This window comes from Betta splendens, chromosome 8 (assembly GCF_900634795.4).
Source record: "Betta splendens chromosome 8, fBetSpl5.4, whole genome shotgun sequence".
Lineage (NCBI taxonomy): Eukaryota > Metazoa > Chordata > Actinopteri > Anabantiformes > Osphronemidae > Betta > Betta splendens.
The window spans coordinates 8,929,788-8,947,112 of NC_040888.2; the positions used below are offsets into that span (position 1 = coordinate 8,929,788).

At 47.9% G+C, this 17,325-nt stretch overlaps 1 protein-coding gene across 3 annotated transcripts in view; it reads left to right on the forward strand.

Annotated features, from left to right (window-relative positions):
* The window catches only part of znf385c (zinc finger protein 385C), an 89,465-nt gene that overhangs the window by 50,236 nt on the left and 21,904 nt on the right, over nt 1-17,325 (forward strand). The window contains exon 1 of one of the 3 annotated variants that reach the window (XM_055510614.1): nt 8,814-8,830. The exons of the other annotated variants lie outside the window; for them this stretch is intronic. The gene's annotated coding sequence lies outside the window, so the exon portion shown is untranslated. Of the gene's footprint in view, nt 1-8,813; nt 8,831-17,325 lie in introns of those variants that run through there. 3 annotated transcript variants of the gene reach the window in all.

Below are 17,325 nucleotides of genomic sequence, written 5' to 3' on the forward strand. Positions count from 1 at the left end.
TTTCTTCTTGATGGTTTGCACATCTGGTGGGTTTGAATTACACATGGTTCATCAGGAAATATTTTGGTCCTGTTAGTAAAGCCACACAACTGTTCTAGTGCAGTGTATTTATTATGTTAAAAGCTACATGTCTGAAAATTCAGGAGAGGTTGATGGTTGCAAAAAACACACAATCTACTGCTCCGAAGCAATCGCTTATGTTTGTCATTTTCTATATTATCAAAGCATACAGCTAATTTATGATACTGTCATTGTCACTTTATTTGCGCGCTATGACATGCATGTGATACATACTAAGAGATTCATAGTGATACTTATGAAAACGGTGAAGAAAGTTCAAGCCATGGATTCAGGTAGGTCCACTCAAGTCCCTGTGCCCTTTGCTGTCACCTGCTGCTGTCCAGAACGGTTGACATCTGGCCCAGTTACCACGAGGGAACTTGCAGGTAACTTCACTGGGGCGAAAGTTTAATAAGAATTAGAAAACCTTTCATAGTCCTGCAGTTGGGAAATTACTTCTCATAACAGCAGTACAGATAAGCGAGAGTACAGCTACAGAACAGTTTGTGTTGGCACAGTACAAAGCAGTACAGTTGGAGTGAGTATGAGGTCATTGCAGGGTTATTGCACAGTAATGGGTATAAGATTTGTACCAGAAACAATATACATGATCGTTCACAGATTTACACAAATATTGTGCAGAGCAGGTTTGCTACATAAACCACTGATACAATACTGATTGTACAGTCTGACAGCAGCAGGTAGGAAGGATCTACGATATCTCTCCTTCACAGCGAGGGTGGATCAGTCTGCTACTGAAGCTGCTCTCCAGAGCAGTGACTCCTCCAGTGGGTGAGAGACCTGGTCCATGATGGATGTCAGTTTAGCCAGGACCCTTCTCTCACCCACCTCCTGCACCGTGTCCAAAGTGCAGCCCAGGACAGAGCTGGACTTGTTGATGATCCTGTCCAGTCTCTTCCTGTCCCTCACTGTGATGCTGCTGTACAGGATGTACAGGACACCGTACAGGATGGCCGATGCATTTTCATTCTTTATTGAACTATGCACATTTGGCTAAGGTGAAGACTTTATAGGAACATACATAAAATTATCTTAAGAGTTCTTCTTGCAAGCAAGTCCAATTAACTGAATGCCCAATTAAAACCAGGCAATCTCATTCATGTGTCTGCTGCTCAGACTACACTGTGCAGGTAAAGAGACACAAAATAACAGCACCTCTTGGTGCACCACTTCCTTTGTAGAAAGCAAGCACAATTTACTCTTCACACACCCCACAAAGCACTGCTCATTGATGGTCATTCCCACACACAATCCCCTAACTCGCGGTGTACCACACAAAACAGAAGAATAGGAGTGACCCCTAATGATGAACAATTTTTTGATGAGGCTCTTCTTGTTGACATTAGAGACTAATCTTTGCGTTTAGTTACAAAATTTTTATATTTTAATGTTATTTTTAATCACCGAATGCTCTAAAATAAAAATAAAAATTATAAACTCATATTTTAAGCATGCATGTGCTTAATATAAGCATGTACTTAAAACTTTTAGCTTTATCTTATTATCTTGTTTTATTATCTACAGCACTTGGTGAATATGTTCTTACATAGCCAAGGAAGGGGCTATTTTCAGTTCTATTTTACTGTTTACACATTGTCAGTGAGTATCAGTCATCTACTACTTTTGACTGTTCCAAGTCATCAGTGATTGGCTCAAGTCACTTTGAATGTATTGGTGGTGGGAAAACATGGGCGGGGAAAAATTTGCATAGACCAAACGAGACGCGTCTCGTGACGCGTCTTGACCCAACAAGACGCGTCTCGTGACGCGTCTCGAAAACAACCAAGACGCGTCTCGTGACGCGTCACAACCTGACATGACGCGTCACAACATGACAAAACGCGTTACGAGACGCGTCACAACCTGACAAAACGCGTTTTAAAAACGCCGTTCTAGTGACCCTTGGGGCCCGCCATACGTGGAGCTCGAACGGTCCAAACGCGTGCGCCGTGACAGGTGCGGAGCAGCGAGTTCTATACTTTTAATGAGTTTTATACTTTTAAATAAAACGAAGGTGCGGAGGATGTGACGAGCATCATTGTTTGATCTGTAATAAAACGGAAAAAGCCTGGAAGCGTCACGGCTGTTCGAAAATAGGCCCACGAAACCCCAGCATCAGTCTGACGCCAAGTACTGTAATTGTAACTCATGAATTGACTATTTATCTGTAAAACGACGACATTTTCGTTGAAATATCTTTGGGCTAAAATTACTGAGCCTTTGGGGAAATATGGTGGTTTATAGGAGCTTGTACGCGCGTTTCTGTCAAGAGAGTGAAGAGCGCGTTGGACGTTTTTCTCCTTTATTTTGCAGCTTTTCTCAATAATACAAAAAATGAGTTAAATACGCGTGTAAACCATAAGTTAATGCATTAAATTTCAGCTTTCCTAACGTGCTTTTAGTTTATTTTTTTTATAAATGTAAATAATCATGGTCTCTGTTTGCAAAGGATTAAAGGAAAACAAATAATGGTGGAAGAAATCAAAAATATTATTTATATTTAAAATATCAATTTAATTTTACCACAGTTACCCTTTAAAGCAGAACTTCACCGTATTTGTGTCATGACCTCACTCTTTTCAGGTTATGGTATACAATAAAGGTGGAGGCCTTTACGTCCTTTGTGTGGCTGCAGCTGAGTGATAACTGATGGACTTGCGCTGCTCTGTTCCCAGTTCCCCCTGAAATATTTTACACCCGTGGCTCAATGTTCGGTACCGTTCTACCGCTAAAATTTCTTCCATATCAGCTTTCCTGTAGACGAAGAAGGCTTTGGATTCTGTCATTTATTTCTCGGATGAAGAAATTGAAAATATAAGAGAACCTGAGAGTAAAAAGGATGTGGATTATTATAAGGATCCAAAACGGGCTTTGCCGATCGTCTCATTTCCTGACGTGGAGGTAATAGCGTACGAGCGCGTGCAGGCACACCAGGCCTCTGGAGATGATGAATCCCGCTATAAGTGAGGCTGTGGGGGTGCTTTGAAATCTCTGTGCTTTTAAAATGGCTTCAGTGCACGGGCCAATGACTCATGCAAATGGATGCCACATTAGCATTTCTCCAGATATTTACTTCTCCTCCCAAACGACACTTCCTGATCCCTCCACCAGCGAGCGTGGATTTGCATGAGGCAGCGGCGCCCTCTGCACGGGACGCCAGGCTGAAGCGCTGCCGCCCCCCCCCCCCCCCTCTCACCCTTTTAGTCGGCTCATAAAAGCGCAGCTCCGTCAAGTGGAGCCCTAACAACTCCCGTCTTTGTCTTGTGCTGATTTCACCTTGGCCTTTATGTTGTCTTAAAAGCCACTTGGTGGTTCACAGGGGAGCTCAGTGGCTGCTGCGGCTCCGTCTCGGCACCGGATAACAGCCATTACTCAACGGCTGCCTTACCCTTAACCAGACTCTGTTCTCAGCTGGGCTTGTACGCGGTACGGGTTAAAAAAGGGAGAGAGCGGTCGGCGGGAGGCTAACGTCACCTCGCTTAAGCCGCCTGCGACGCTGCTCCGGCCCCTCGGGCAACGGGCAGGTTGCACGGCTGCAGGAAAAAAATCACGGCTAATTAATTAATTAATGAAGGGGTTAAGGTTACAGCAAAACCACTGCAGATGCAACGCACTCCCCAAAGATGAAACGGAAACCTACACACGTCAAGAGTCAGGCCTTGACCTTGAGATGTTGGTGTCCACTAGGTGTTAGCGTTAATACTGCATGCAGAGGCTGCGGGGAGCACGTCTGTTTGTGCAGATGCTAATAAAAAGGCACGCGCTGTAGTTTGCACCCTTGGTCTGAAGGGGTGAGGGTCGCAGCTCTCCAGCTCCTTCCTTCTTTTTCTCACAGCTCCAAACTGTACAAGCGTCTCTGCCCAGATGACACGCAGTCAAGCTGACTGATTTTTATTATTATTTTTTTTTTACTCCTATTACTGTATCATCTCTGCAGAGACTTCTGTGAGAATGAAAGACGTGCCTGGCACAAACTGTAGAACATATTATTTCATACATAAGTTGTCCCACTGGAGCGTTTGATTTGTGTGTGTGTAGCTCTTTCATACTTTCACTCGCTTTCATAGAGCAGTCAGTCATCGCTTGCAGGTAACAGGAACAGTGGAGACTGTTGCAGCTCCAAAGCTCTTTCTTTACTTTGCTGTTGCTCCTCCTGACCTTGTTTAATCTGTCCCGGCGGACGGGTGATTTCGGTTTAAAACTCCCTCTATGTCATGTATCACCGCCACAACATGCAGCACCTGCTGTCTCGTGCACGGACCTGTCTCCCAATGCATTATTGCTCCAGAGACAGGCTATCAGGAGATCTCTAGCAATGCTGTGATGCATGAACCATATTCAGCCGGGGTCAGGGGCGGTGATGAGGTGGGGGAACCTTCAGACGGGTCAGTCAGGTTGTAGTAACGTCGCCTGCCACATCATTTTTCCTGAGATCCCACGAGACCTCGCTGTTTGCCCTTTTGTGGTGGATGCAATTAACATGTAACATGTTCATATATAGTACCCCCCCCCCGCGGGGAAAACGCCTGAGTCTGACTGACAGTTCAAGTCATTTCGGCATGGGTCTGATTGGGCCGCCTGCCGACGTGACAGCGCCTGGATGCTAGGAGCTGTAAGCATATGTGAGGCCCAGCAGGCGCTCTGACAACATGAGAAATCGTCCCACATCGCACTTGGCGTGGCAACATCACCACTCCCCCCCCCCCCCCCCCCCCCCCCCCGGAGCCCGGGCGCCGGGGCTAAAGGAGTGAAACGGCAGCACGCCGCCTCCCGGCGAGCGGCGTTTGTCTGCGCTTTTGAATTCATCCGTCTTTGGCCCGTGTGGCATCCATCATCTTAAGTGGACAAGTAGTCCTCCATTCGATTCTCTGACCTTGACTTAAATGTGAGGGAGCGGTTAGGGCTTCAAAAGCGACGGGAGACGTATAAAGAATACGAGCGAGCAGAGAAACTGAGATGCCTCAAAGAAAAACACCACATAACCTGAAGAGGACATGTCTCGTGTTTCGACTCATTCTCAAGTGTAGGAGGCCGTCAAACCAAACTGTCTGTATCACCACACGGCCCTGCAGGCGCGAGTAAAGTAACAAAGGCCATTGATTTTGCAGTCAGCTCCGGCCATCAGAACCCGGCGCTCTGGGCACTGATCCGCGGGCCTCGAGGGTCCAGTGCACACAAGGAGGAGGAGCTAGTAAGGAAACAGAGGACGCACCGATCCGGCGCTAATGGTCGTCTCTGCTCCAGCTTAGTCAGACACTGGGATGGGACCTCCACCTGCACCACATGCACACTCGTTTCAGATTCCACATTAACTGTAATGTCATGCATTAACATGCAAATGTGAATTTGTGACACATTTTACTACAATAGTAGTAGACACTTAAATGACTGTGCCCAAACAAATCAATATAATTGAATCAATTGACAAAATGCACCCTCAACGCTTTATCACCAATATACATAGGGACACATACTGCACAAACTAGCAGAGCTTGCACCAGCAACACACGTAGACGAAAACGAAAACTCTGAAATATGAAACGTATTAATGCAGCAGGTTTTATGGGAGCTCTAACGTGATTATATATGAAAAAGGTAAAATATGTAGCAGCTGTGTTCATAAATACACGTCTAGTCATCCAACACCTCCTGTTCACTTCCGGCGTGTGTGTGTGTGTGTGTGTGTGTGTGTGTGTGTGTGTGTGTGTGTGTGTGTGTGTGTGTGTGTGTGTGTGTGTGTGTGTGTGTGTGTGTGTGTGTGTGTGCGTGTGTGTGTGCGTGTGTGTGTGCGTGTTTTGGCCACCGTCTCCCGCATGAAATTGGCATTCCTGATTCTTTCCGTCAGCGCTGAGCCATTGTGAAGATTAGAATCATCAGCTCTAATGATTTTATGAGAGTCGACGTGATTAACGTTGGCACGGCGATGTTTATGAGCGAACCTCTTACACTTTCTTTCTCCCCCGAACACACACCCCCTCCCTCCCCCCACCTCGGAGGGAATATCCAGTCTCGCTGTGCGCGGCTCCTCCTGGCGCTGGCTGCCGTTCGCCACGTTAGCGTGTGACAATGGGCCTCTTTGAAGTGGGTTATTGTAGCGCGGCCCAGCGCCGCAGACGTGCCAGCTCGCTGTGCAGACGGGGCGCGACGGACAGACAGGGGGCGTAGGCTCGCGCCGGCAAAACTCCAGGGTCAGCACAATGGCGTTCACACCCACATCCTCTAAACGCACGCTGGATGAGCTGAATCACAGGCCTAAGACACGCCTTCATCCTCTGTGTGCACACATCTGCCTCAAAAATCCATCCATCCATCCATCCATCCATCCATCCATCCATCCATCCATCCATCCATCCATCCATCCATCCATCCTCCATCCATCCATCCATCCATCCATCCATCCATCCATCCATCCATCCATCCATCCATCCATCCATCCATCCATCCATCCTCCATCCATCCATCCATCCATCCATCCATCCATCCATTTTGCCCTCCTCCATCCATCCATCCATCCATCCATCCATCCATCCATCCATCCATCCATTCATTTTGCCCTCCCCATCCATCCATCCATCCATCCATCCATCCATCCATCCATCCATCCATCCATCCATTAATTTTGCCCTCCTCCATCCATCCATCCATCCATCCATCCATCCATCCATCCATCCATCCATCCATCCATCCATTAATTTTGCCCTCCTCCATCCATCCATCCATCCATCCATCCATCCATCCATCCATCCATCCATCCATCCATCCATCCATCCATCCATCCATCCATCACACCTTCCCTCCCTCCATCCACCATCAATCCATCCACTCCCTCTCTCCCATCATCCTCTGTTCCCTCTGTAGGCCCAGTCCAATCTGAGAGCTTAGGCGAGCTGCGTCTCTCTCGGCTTATCTCCAAACACTGCCTCTTTCATTTGAGTAAATGCCTTCATTCCCAGCTCCTCTATGAGGAGGCTGATAAGGGATGTCTTTTATCCACAGCAGATAGTCCACCCCCGCCCCGGCCCACTGTGGGTGTTTGTGTGTATTTTTACGCCTTCATGGCATATGCAAAATTATGTGGGAGAGATTATGTTTGAGTGCTGTGCGAATGATTTATTTATATATTTGTCAGACTTTTTTTTTTTTATACGTTTGAGAATGGCTGTTGATTCCCCAGTATAAATATGCACAGCGTAATCTCCCCAGCCGTCTTCCCGTGCTGCTTATCATTCAAATGTGACATTTCTCTGATTGCACATAATTGCACAAGACTGCTGCAAACATCGCAGGTGCCTCGGATAGTAAGTGATTAAGTGGGACAAGCTAATCATCGCAGCCTCTCTGTCACACGTGTGCGTTCAGCCTTCATGTGTTGGAGGAGCGGCAGCCTAACGAATTGATTCGGGCGGCGCGGTGGATTTGTTGCCAGGCTTGGAGAGATTAGCCTTGTCTTTGTTTGACTTAGTGTAAGCCGCCGACCCTGACTTTAACACAGCAAATAAAATAACTGGCCTTTTATGCTGCAAAGGTCACGGCATCAGTGAAGGGGAAATGGTAAATGGGGTGAAGATGTGATTGGTTTGTGTTTTACATTGGCTCCGTAGCTCCTGCGGATGTTCCTCTCTGCTCCTCGCTGTCTTCTCCGTTTTGCCTCCGACACAGCGATTTCAGTCCCACCGGTCCCATCCTTTGCGCTCTGGACTTTGCTAACAAGCGCAGATTGGAGCCACAGGTGGTGGCGATGCTCTCGTCCAGCCTCGGTGGCAGACTCAGCTTGTCTCCTTAGATCTGCATGTTCCGGCCCGGCCCAACGAAAGCCCCGCTGCTGTTTCCCCAAGGGAGATATGAATGAAATCTGCAAAGTCACTGGAGCCGGCGCGGGAAAAATACTGCTCAGCGCTCCCCGGGGAGCCCCGACCTCATTGACTTGTGTTTGTTTGCTCGAGGCCAACAATTGTGTTTAGGCTGATCTTAGCGGAATGGTGCGAGTCAATGAGAATGATGCATTAGCAGCTCTGCACCCACAGCCGCTCGCTGTGGGTGCAGCCAGACACCACTTTGCAGGGATTTATCAAGCCGCTTAGCAAAGAGAGGTGATTGAATTCATTTGCCTACTAATGAGGAGGGATTGCAAATTGTCCACTTCCACGGCTACTCTTCCACCTGTTAAAACCATTTATTCATTACTGCAATCAAACCCGATGTTGCTCTTTATTGCAATCAAACCTTTTCTGTCCCCTCATCAGCTGCCTTTGTGTCGTCAGCTCAGACCTGTTTCATATATGTTGGTTTTTGTTAGCTTGCATTATTAGGCATTGTTACTAACCAGACATTTTTTTTAAAGATTTTTATAGAATTAATTCAAGGTTTCGTCTCAGCGGTTCATTGTCAGTAGAACAGGGTGAAATAGAGTGACGAGAGCTCATGCTGGGTCATACTTTTCAAAATAAAGCCATTATTTGTTGCAGCTTTTTTAGTTTCCCTTTGTGTGAACCTATTTAAAAATACTCAAGCGTAATCAGGTCAATGCTGTAGCAGCACCGGTGTCTCACAGGCGTTATTAAAGGTTATTGTTCCCTGTTTGATGTTTATGATGTCATGATTAGTCTTATTCTCTGGAGTGCTGTTGTGGAGACTGTGCTCTCCTGCTGTTGTTAAGGCCAGATTACTGTTAATCTTCTTTGTCTCAGCAGACAGCAACAGACCGACTGGAGTGGGTTATCTAAGACGGGATACGGCACGTTAGGCAGAGGTCAGTCAGTATACAGTATGTCAGCAATGGAAGCTGATTAAAAGCCACCATTGTGCTTTGAGGCAAACGTATACTGGACTGGGATGTCTCAACAAGGTGTGAGTCTGAAAATATGAGCCTCAAGTCGTTTGACAGCACGAGCTGTTGTCAAGGTGTCTGTCTTAGTATGCAAATGAAAAGTCTTCTCCCCACGCCTCTCTGTGGCAGTGCATGTGGCAGGTGACATTGTCCGTCTTGTTGCCGTGGTAACGGCAATTGCCGACACGCACCCAGCCCAGTCCCGTGGCACAGCGGCCACGTCAAATATGACAAATATGTTGATAATCACACGGCCGAAAAACAGCTCACTTTGACAGAGCTTCAAAGTTACTGCAGCAATAAGATATGCACAACATAGAAGAGCTGAACAAAATGTACTGGTCAGATGCTCTAAGCCCCTCAGTCAGTGTATTATTACGATAACACAAAACCACACAATTAGAATATTATAGTAGTTCTTCTAGTACTAATACTGCCCATAATACTACTAATTTCAAATGTGGAGTACAAGTGCAGAATACAAAAGCACAGGAAAGTGATGATCAGCCTGTGGCCTGTCCCATCTTACTGCAGGCCTGTCGTCACCACGCTCCCCCCATAAGTAGCAACTTTGACGCTTCAGGGCGCTTTAGTGACTTTCAATCAAAATTAAACTGTCTTTGAGATCAACCAAGGTCTCTGGACGCACAGCTGAGAGAACAAGGAGAGAGAAAGCGAGGCCGGTTAAAGAGATTGGCCATTTGTAGCTGCTGTCTCACAGACGTGGTTCCATTCCCACTTTGCAACCAGTGAAGACAGCTCACTATATCATTCAGCTGCTTGTTATTATGTGTGAAGCAGGAGTTGTCCAAAGGGGAAAAATGTTGGTTTCTTTCCCCAGTGGCTCGAAGGAGAAACCTATGCATCACTGTGCACGTTCTGCATGTGTGTGTGTGTGTGTGTGTGTGTGTGTGTGTGTGTGTGTGTGTGTGTGTGTGTGTGTGTGTGTGTGTGTGTGTGTGTGTGTGTGTGCAGATGTCCACTTCAATATGTGTGCATAAATGAGGGGCTTATTTTTCAGCTATCAGGCGTCAGAGACTATTGTTAAGGCTGAGTGAACCAGATTGAATTCCCATGATTCAGTTTGGTTTTTCATTGGTGTTAAACTAAACAAACCTGACTGGGGCCCTGTTTTTTTTGACAACACTTATTTTTAGCCTCTTGTCTCTCTATCCATTCACCTCCCTCTGTTCATGCTGCCGGGAGCAGGTTTCCTCTGCCTCTCTTTGCCGCCACCCCTCATATATTTAAGTTATGGAGCGGGTGATACTGACGCAAGCTGGAGCTGAATCTGGGTCTTTATGGACTTTGAGCAGCAACAAGCAGTCGGACGGCCATTTGCTGTTGTTTCCCCCAGTGAATCGCAGTGATCCGTGTTTGTGCTGTTTCTGTGTTATTATGAAAAGCCAGGGGAAAGGTTACAGTAAATGTCACTCAGCTGATGTGCAGCCCGAGCTTTGCACCCCCCCCCCCCCCCCCCCCCCCCCCCCAGAGCCTGTCCCCCGACATTTTGGGGGAGAGTAAGTTAAATGGCAAGTGAGCTAAAAACACCCAGTATGCAGTATCGTCTGGCACCAAATCAAAGCCCACGGGATGACAAGCAAAAACCCAAACTTCAACAGGCACCGGTGTCTGATAAATTGGCACTTTCCTCCACTATCTCCATTGCTTCTCCTCCAAGTCACACCTCCTCTTCTCTCTCCTTCCCCTGGCGCCGCGTCTCCCAGATGACCTGGAAACTCATCATGGAGGTCATGCACCTGTCGCCTGCTGTAAACAGCAAAATGAATAATTCAAACGTTTGTACCGGTTGACTGCAACAGCTGATAGCGCCTCAGTGACGAGCAAAGATTTATCCCACGGATTCACATTATAATCCTCAGCTGGAATCACACTAATGAGTGACTCTCTACGGAGAGAGGACTCTCTCGGAGCCAGACGGCGCGTCCTTGACCTCTGTGGTTTAGTTTGAAATGGCAGCCCTTGCCATGAGAAACTTCAGCTTGGGCTACTTTGCATTTTTAGATTAGCAGGGTTATGCTGACATGCAGTAGGTGTGCTCTCCTGTGCTAACTGGAAAAAAAGAGCGGGGCCTTTATTGTTTCCTCTCCTGTCTTTTGGTGTTGTTTGGTTTGGTTGGTTTGTAAAAGGAAAGGAAAGGAAAGGAGAGGAGAGGCAGAAGATGCATGAGGACGGACAGGAAAGAAAGGAAGTCAATGATAGGAGGAGTCGTTAGTCTCTCGTCTCTTCTGCCTCTCTCTTCTCTCTTCTCTTCTTCTTCTCTCGCTTCCTCTCTTCTCTTCCCTTCCCTTCCCTTCCCTGCCCTTCCCTTTCCCCTTCCCTTCCTCCCCTTCCCTTCCCTTCCCTCCCCTTCTCTTCCCCTTCCCTTCCATTCCCTACTTCCCTTCCCTCTTCCCTCTTGTATCTCCACAAAGTTTTATATTTAGAGACTGCTCAAGTAGCGGGTCGAGTTGCTTTTCCCTCCTTATCACCACACCAGCAGGTGTCTTAAGACACTTTGTACTCTGAAGGGATTCCCAGTCATACCACCATCCGCCGGCTCACCATCACCGCCGCACGCGCCACTCCCATCCCCGGCTCCACTCATCTGTCCCTGTGCGCTGCGCTCACGGACTGAAGCCCTGCTGGCCAGTAGCAACTCTTGAATCCGGTTATGGCATCGCTCCACCAAACACCTGCACGGACGCTGATAAGACTTCCTATCTGCTCGGCCCAGCGTCTCCTCTCTGCTCACAGTCGGAGCGGTGGAGCCCTGCTGCTGGAGTGGAAGCCATATAATACCACCATGCTTGGCCACGCTGATTGTTTTTCAACCATATTATCCTGCCTCCGTGCATCGCGCTGGAGAGGCTTTGGAAGCATTAGAAAGTGGGCGGCTTCACCAATGGAGCAAAGCGCTGAAACCTTTACAATGGCGACGCTTCCATATATGAAACACACCACCCGTCCGTCTCCGTCGGACAATGGCTGATTCATCCCGCGGCGTCGCCCCGTTTTTGTAATTACACGTGAGCAACGAGAGGAGACATCTGCATGCCAGCGCTTTGAGGAGAGGAGGAAGGAGACAACAAAGGACGGAGCAGCTTCTCCCGTTTCGCAGCTTGCAGCTGTTCCTCTTCAGAGAGTCCAACCTCCCTCAGCCTGAAAGTGGTATTGAACGCGACTGATTGGAGGCTGATGTTTGGTAAACGATGACTCCTCTTTCTTCTTTTGTCAGAGATTGCGAGCGTTTTTCCTATTAGCAGGTGGTTGAGGAACGGACGTGATAGGAGGCGGCTGTTTGTCACGTCCGTCCATGGACTTCTCCGTCTTCACTGCAGACTTTTTTTGCAGGGAACCGTGATTCTGACTGTACTGAGGCGTTTGTGCGTCCTTTGTTCATGGCGTCGTTCCACCGTATCCTCACCTTTGTTCGGCCGCGTACGCCGCACGAGATTAATCTTGCCGCTCATGAACAATTATTTTGGCAGTGACACTGAGGCATGAGGCTGATTTGAAACAATTACAGACCAGGTTGGGCAAAATTAGCTCATTCATTTCCCAGTGCCGCCGCTGAATGAGAGCGAGAGGGCATTTGAAAAAGCAACCGAGGGCTAATTGGTTTTAACACCAGCAACCCGTCCTTCAGTCAACCTTTTAACCTGAGATGAAACCTTTTAATAAATGATCTTTTTGCTTTCCTTTCAGTCGAGGAGCATGGCGTAAAGGAGTGTGATCGTGCAAGAACGTGGGACAAGTAAAATGATCTGCTGGCTTTTTTCTGTAAATGGTACCTACATTGTAGAAGGTGGGCTAATTTATGCATTGCCACAGCTGGAGGACTTTTATTACCACAGGCAATCTCACACTATAGCACTCGCGTAGCTGCAGTTCTGCGCCTCAGCTAGCAAGAAAAGCCCCGCTACATTAAAAAGTAGAGGCCTCGGAGAGACAAAGAAAGCGTTGCCCCTTTCATCAAGTCTTTACGGGAGGGTCGAATTAAGCGCGTTCTAAGAAAAGTCTGAAACAAAACACCTGGTAAGGGGCGCGAATGAGACGTTTGGTGAAAAACAAATTGATGTGGAATGAAGGTAGACGACCGCCGGGCCATTCAGAGGCAGGAAGAAAAGGCAATTTGCTGGTTGGATGCAAATACGACATGCTTAGCAGGAAGTCCTCTGCATAACAATGAACCTTATAATACACAAGTGACGTACAGTGCGATTCTGTTGGCAAGCGGTTCGCTATTATTGTTAATATAAATAAACGGAGCGCTTTCACCTGCCGCGTCGTCTCAGGCTGTTTGCAGTGTCGCATTGTAAAGGTGCGTTCTGGTTCGTTTTCTGTTGAGCCGGTTTTGACGGCAGCCGCGACTTCATTTTCGTTTCACAGTTTGTCACAGCCTCCTAACCAGCCTGAGCGAATGTTTTCATCCTCTGCGATGCTCGTCTCATCAGCAGGGGAGTTAAAATTAGAACGCAACCTCTGTCTCGTGTCGTGTTTTCTCCCGAACGCTGCGTCGTTCTTACTCGGGGAGAAAAAAAAATAAAAAAACCCAACAGGCCCGACTCGCCCACCATAGCTAATCAATTTCTAATGAGTTGTCACAGTTGGCGTGATGGCTGTGGGATGCTTGGCCGACCAGCCTGATATTTATTCATGTAAAAAACGATGTCGCGCTTAATGCCACTTCCACAAATGACTCAATTTGCAGAGGAGATGAACCTAATCGGAGTTTCTGTCAGTGCATGTGGGAATGGCAGCACGTTGAACCACAGCAGTTCATTCCAACTTGTTTGTCGGTGACATGACTACAATATGATAGAGCTACAGTAGCTAGAAGTAGTTAGCGAAGAGGCGGCGGCTTCCTCTCTCCGACATGTTGACTTCGATCCCCTTCTTTTTGAATGTGTTCTGAAGGAAGGACATTGGGAAATGTGTGGGTTCACTTATCTTATTTAAGCTTCGAAAGCAAAATCAAGCAATTTTGTAACTTTTATGACCTTTTCCGTCACATTTGCTGGCCATCGGCATCATCTGTGCGATATTTGCCCTCTCCGCCGTCTTTTTCCCACGTAGCGTTGAGCGTTCATTTTGCCCGCTGCCTCGTGGGGCCTCACAGCGGGGAAGCTGAGCAATTTGTTTGCGGATGACTCCGGGCTTATCGTCTCTGCTTGACAGATGGGCCTCGCCTCGACCCAGGTTGAGTTGGGCAGCGGCGGGCGGCTCGCTGCTCGCCTGACGGATCTCATTATAGGCGCTGCCCGGGACTTTCAGCATCTCCGCAAGGTCCTTATAGCACCACGGTTACTACTGAGCCAGACAGTGGAGCAAACGCACACCGGCAGCCTTTTTGTTAAGTTTAAGGTAAAACATGAATAATAATATCATACAAATTTCTCTCTATGCTCTCACTACACTGCTTATTTAACATTGTGACATTTTAATATCAATATACTGTATGTCTAAGTTCTGAATTCACATCCCTCAATGACAAAGCTCTATTTTCCGTTGCAATACGGTTAAAGTACGGTCACGAAAAAGTAGTGGCGCTGCTGCGATTAAAGGAAAGTCGTGTTGGAGACAGACTGTCGCTAGTATCTTGGTTCTATGCTTTTATCCAATCGAGCGGCGCGCAAGCACTCGACTGCTCACGCGTCAAACCCTTCGTTCCGTCTCTCACAACCCGTAGTGCATAAAACGTGTTGGCCGAGATGGCCGTCGCGCGTGACCCTGGAATCAAAGAGTGGGACGGAGTTCCATTCACTGCCGCGTGTCTCTGCGCTTCGTGGGGAAAAACAGCTCCAACAATGTCAGCGGGATGTTTTTCCTGATCGTATATAATGATGCACAGAAACAAAGCACCCGCTTCAATAGCGTCGCTGTTTTATCTAATCGGCCCAGTAACAAGCGAAGTCAGACTCGGGTGTGCGGTGCGTCGTCATATTAGAGGGAGGAGCAGAGAATAGAGGTGATGGTGCAATAGTGGAATAGCCGGGGAGGGAGAGGAATAAAAAGTGTCAGTCGCTAATAAGAACTGATTGTGGTTAATGTTCTCCGTCCGTGCTATAATGGTTCCCACACCACCTCCTGATCAAGCGGCAGCTAATTGGCTGTTAAAGTCTCCTCTGCCTCTCTCTTTGTCCGTCTCCGTCTCTCAGTGGAGTACATTTGGACGTCCGCAGGCGGTGCGCTGTCATTTCATGCCTCTAACACGCCACGAGGCCAATTTACAGTTTCCAAGAGCCGCTTGTGTGAAGCAGCCTTTCGTATGATAAGTGTGTTTGCATTATTTCACGCCGTGGTTGAAAAAAAAAAAAAAAAACAAACACAAAACGAGGCTCTGTTTGATGGTTTGCTGTAACTGAACAGCTCCGGCTTTGTATCTGTGCAGAGTTGCAGTTGCCGGTTCATCCTGCACTGTCAAACCCGGTCCCGTCAGCTTGTGGTCTGAGGCGGAGGAGCAGCTGCCGAGAGGACGGTGGAGCAGTTCATCAGCATCGCGCTAGATGCACAATGAGCTGCTCTGTTATGACTATGAGCGCGCGCATCTGTGATGTCTGCGATCACTGAGTGGCGTATGACGGCCACACACACACACACACACACACACACACACACACACACACACACACACACACACACACACACACACACACACACACGCAGAGGTTATCGTGTCCATAGCAGCTGGGGAAATAATCAGCTGTGTGTTATACAACAATTTTGCTCACATGGCGCCTGTCGACGACCGTTTCGCTGCTTAGTGATTTTCCTCGCGAAACGTTCGGGTTTAGAGGCGATGGCCGAATTATCACATCAGAGGTCTAGCCGTGCTCAGAGCTGTGCCGTAAAATGCCCTCAAATGCTGCCGATACCAACAAACGCGACAGCTCAGAAAATGACAAAACAAGAGGGAGGGACGACTCAGTCTGTGGTAGCGTTGAAACAGAAGCACCTTTTCTGCCAGACCCTCCACCTACTGTACCTTAAATAACTTGATCCGGAAACCGTCCAAAGTGTGGGCTGTCTCTGGGAGGCCTGAGGACGAGGAGGAGGAGGAGGAAAAGGAAGGTGGCGAACCACTCCCCCGACTCAAATACCGCGATGTGGCAGCATCTATGCCACATAATTACCCTGGGCCACAAATAGAAAAGCAGCCTTCTCCGTGCTCCGGCCTCTGCTTCCCTCCTCGCTGTGCTGCAGTTTGCAGGGTGAGGAGGATCACAGGGGGTGAGTGTGTGTGTGTGGGGGGGGGGTCTGTATTTAGATGTGAGAAAAGGCAATTTGCCAGAAGCCTATGGGGAGCACTGGAGGAATGACAGGAGAATTACAGCAGAGGGACTTAAAGGGTTGACAGTTTATTCTGTGATCGCTCAAGAGGCACGAGGCGCGAAGACTCTGCCCGTTTGCTCGTGATTCCATTATTTTTCTTAAAACAAGCAGGTACAAAAAAATTGATGAATCGTTATTTAAAGTCTAATGCATCACAGTGCCAGCGTTTGAGGAGATGTGATGTGACGGCGGATGTTTTGCAAGCAAACCCGGTGAGTCACGATGGACCCGTTGGAGGAGGAGGAGGAGGAGGAGGAGGAGGAAGAAGGGAGGCGCTGTCAGAGGCGCTCAGATCCTTTAGCAAAGTCATCTGGGAGAAAGAGAGGGAGGAAGAGGCCGGACATTTGGCCCGAAGCTTAGCCTCGGCTGTCAGCGGTTGTCTGGAGCCCGGGCCGCGAGTGAGGCGTAAATAAATCAGAGGCTTGACGCAAACATGACTTTGGACAGAAAGGGCACATGTGCACATGCAAACAAATCTGTGCTTGAAAAAATGATGCAGCCTGAAAGAAGGAGGTTAGCGAACATCATAATAAAGCATAAATATAGATACATCACAGTGTGTTGCATTATTATTATTATTATTATTATTATTATTATTATTATTATTATTATTATTATTATTATTATTATTATTATTATTATGTACACAGTACTGTATATGGCGGTGCAATATTGCAATATTCTACGGCGTTTGATATCCAGCGTGCGTGCGTGTTGTGTGTCTGTGTTTGTATTGACTTCCAGCTCACCCTGGGAGCTATTTGTTTGCAGAGCTGCGTAGGCAGTTCTGTTTGTGAGTGTTTGCATGTCTGCGTGTGATAGTCATCGAGCTCATGCGAGCGGGCGGGCGCGCGCGCTCCTTCGCTCGCTGTCGTACATGCCTGGATGCAGGCTGAGCCTCCGTGGCAGCGTTATCATCTAAGGAGGCAAACAGCCAGCCCCTGATTTAATAAGCTGCCTAGGGAGTCACAGGGAGGTGGGGAGGCACTATCAGCTGATAGCTGTCCTCTCTGCGAGCCCAGCTTTTCCTCTGATAGCTCTGCCAAGAGACAGACTCAGTGTGTGTGTGTGTGTGTGTGTGT